Genomic DNA, 2,477 nt, shown 5'->3' on the forward strand with positions numbered 1-2,477 from the left:
AGAAATTAAAGAATTCATTGGATTATGAGCTGCTGCTGAATATTTTTCAGAAGGTAAAAAAAAACCCAAACCCATAGATTTTAATGTCTTCTCACTTTGAGACATATTTGGGCAGATTGAGTCTCTGTAAGGATGTGCTGCCACCTGCCATGTCAACAGCAAGCTTTCTGTAGCCTTTAAAAATTGAAATTTAAAAAGGAGTTATTAGTTTCATGCTGTATTAGGGTGTCAGCACAATAGACAGCTTTGGATGCTTTGTTTCCATGGATGAAGCTATCAGAGTATATAAAAATATACTTGAGAGGAGGGAATTAATGCATTTTGAAACCATCTGCAACCTAAAAAGATGACAGGTGCTACTTATTCTACCAGCTTTTAAAACTGCTGGCTTAATAGATTTTTTAAATTTACCCAGAAACTTAGGAGACAGAGACTGTACATGACTGTAATAGTACAGTGCATTACTCAAATGTTAGGAGATATGCCTTGGCCCTATAAACTCTAATTTTGGTCCAGACCTGTGATGGCATTTGTGTAGGGTACTCAGGCATGAAAACTCTCTTCACTTCATGGCAACCCACCTAAAATTTGTAGTCTCAGAAAAGTGCCTTAGCCAAAAAGTTGGATGGTTTTTGAAAAAACTAGAAATACTTATATGATATAATGAAAAATAAAGTGAGTAGAAGCAAGGGAACAATTTATACTCTAATAGCATTTTAGAAATGAACAGTGTGAAAAGACAACTTTGGTTAATGCAGTGATCAACCATGATTCCAGAGGACCAGTAAAAGGAAGAATGCTGTTCAGTTCCTGGTGACGAAAAATGAGACACATTTTTGCACGTGGCCAATATGACAATTTGTCTTGTTGGACTATGATTAATTACTACCAGTGGGGTTTTTTTTGGGGGGGGTACTTTTTGGAAGGGAGAGTAGGGCAGAGGTAGAAAGGAGGGAAGAAAAAACAGCTTGTTAATTGGGAAACAAAAAAGTTGCCTGGGATACTTGCACGTGTTCATAGAGATAGTATATTTCAGAGCAAGGACTAGAATTCAAGTCTTCTTGATTCTGAGGTCTTCTCTCTATCCATTATGCCCCTACATCTTATAGATGTGAGGTGTAAATTTAGGTTTGTTGTATGAGCTGCTATATAAAAAAGGCAGTCAATCACTGCCTTTATTTAACCTGCACTTAACAACGTGCCCTTGTTTATCATAGTGGGAGTATAAATCACACACAGTATACTGACTTTGTTTTTTATTTTAGCAGGGTGTGGTTCTCTTGTATTTGGAGCAAAGATGAGATTAATATTGTGAAAAACACTTTGAAAGGATGGGAAAAGAGGAAAAATATGAAAATAATAAATAGGGAAGAATAGAAATTGGGTTCAGTAATTTTCCTAAGAAAAATAGAGCAGGGCTATACTTTTGATTTCTACTTGGAATTCTCCCCTCACAAAAGAGACATTTGTATGAGAAAAAAAATGAAAAACGATGGAAAGCTTATTATGAGCCAAGTATGGATATAGGAAAACCAAGATTGCCTCTGTTCTCAAGGAGCTTACATTGTAATTGGACAGAGGCAACACAGAAAAGGAAGTTCAGCTACAAGGCAGATGGAAGGGCCTAAAAACCTAACAGAGGCAGGTGGCAAGGTTCAGGTATTGTTGTTTTCATAAAGACATCAGATGCAGTCAGGGTACAGAAAGTAAGACCTGAGTGTCTTCTGTCTTACCAGAAGAAACAGAATTGGTGACAAGAAGGCTAGATGGGTCACAGGAGACAGGAAGTGAGGAAGAGGGAAGAGGGTAGAAGGAAGGAAAGGGAAATAGCTTTCCTGGTGGTGACTTCAAAGAGGAGGATGAAATAATACCTTAATGTAACATTGTCTAAAAGTCTAAGCCAGTAGAAAATAGGACACATCCTAACTGCAATTATATTGTATCACATTCTCTGCCAAATAAGGTAATTTGCTAAAGCTATAATCTTTTAATTGTACCTGCCTGTAGATTTACTAAACTGCAGATCTGATTCATAGTAATCCACTCTTTTTTTCATTCATTGGCAGCCCTAAGGAAATCTGGAGAGTGCTTTTGGCTCCTCATAGAGGACAGAGTCTTTCTTTGGATATTTTGTTAGTCATTTTTCAATCCTGTTCGAAACTTTGTGACCCCATTTGGGGTTTTCTTGGCAAAGATAGTGGAGTGGTTTCCTACCTCGTTTTCCAGAAGAGGAAACTGAGGCAGAGTTAAGTGACTTGTCCAGGGTCACACAGCTAGTAAGTGTCTGAGGCCAGATTTGAACTCAGGATGATGAGTCTTCCTGATTCCAAACCCAGCATTCTATCCACTCCTCCACCTAGCTTCCCATTCTCTGTATACAGAAGCATGTTTCTCAGCATTTCTTTCTCCTGGGAAACAGATATTTCTTGGGATATAATTTTCTAATTCTATGTCAACCTTTTGAATGTATGGTTATG

Source organism: Petaurus breviceps, unplaced genomic scaffold, assembly GCF_028583685.1.
Source record: "Petaurus breviceps papuanus isolate PSGF00001 unplaced genomic scaffold, PetGlider_PUasm1.0 120, whole genome shotgun sequence".
Lineage (NCBI taxonomy): Eukaryota > Metazoa > Chordata > Mammalia > Diprotodontia > Petauridae > Petaurus > Petaurus breviceps.